Below are 952 nucleotides of genomic sequence, written 5' to 3'. Positions count from 1 at the left end.
CTCTTCCCCGGTTCCAATTATGCCTAGTGAAAAATTTTCACTAAATAATAGACTCTTTTATAGTCCATAAAATGTCAAAACCTGTTTAGATTCAGGGTTGATTTGAATGTAATATGCTTACCCTACGATATATGACGACTTGGAAAAGAATTTGTTAAACTTCGAGAAGAAACTATCGCAGTAGTTTCCCACACTCAACAATTCTTTTTAAGTCTTTTACTGGTGACAAACGCTTTAACCTTTTAAGATATTCATAAGCATATCTTGTAGCATCCCTTCTTGTTAATGCTTGGCTTCCAGTCGCGTCGTTCTTGGATGTTAAGAGTGTGAAATTTTACCGTAAGAAAAGTTATTTGATTCATCCATTCATCAATAGAACAAATAATCAATCAATAATATTCTTTTACATTAAACGACCTTTTTTTCTTTTTTTTGTAATGATCGTATTTAGTGTGTATACATTCCTTCGTACATATCAACGTGCAATTATTATTTCATTACTGAAAGCGTACTCCGTATGAGTATGTGTCAAGAGCTATAAACACCAACAATAGTATATCTAGAAACCCATCGATATGTGCCTATATGTAAATGAAGAATCGGACCAAGAACATTTCATCTAATTGTTCTCTCTCGTGAATTGAGATATAATACCAAATACTTAGCTGTGTGCCACAAATACTCCTTTAAAACTAAGAAATTTATGAAATTCATCAGCTAACTAAGAGATTTATAATATTCATAAACTAAGAAATTTATAATATTAATCAGCTAAGAGATTTATGATATAAACTAAGAGATTTATAATATTCATAAATTAACTAAGATATTAATAATATTCATCAGGACTATATACTATTGTCAGTAATACCTTTAGTTTAGAGTCCACTTTCTGAAGTACAATATTTCCTTCCATATACTGCTGTGTCTCTTTTTTTTATCATTACAGCAA

The sequence above is a fragment of the Penaeus monodon genome, chromosome 32 (genome assembly GCF_015228065.2).
Source record: "Penaeus monodon isolate SGIC_2016 chromosome 32, NSTDA_Pmon_1, whole genome shotgun sequence".
Taxonomy (NCBI): domain Eukaryota; kingdom Metazoa; phylum Arthropoda; class Malacostraca; order Decapoda; family Penaeidae; genus Penaeus; species Penaeus monodon.
Note: the sequence above shows the minus strand (reverse complement) of the source record.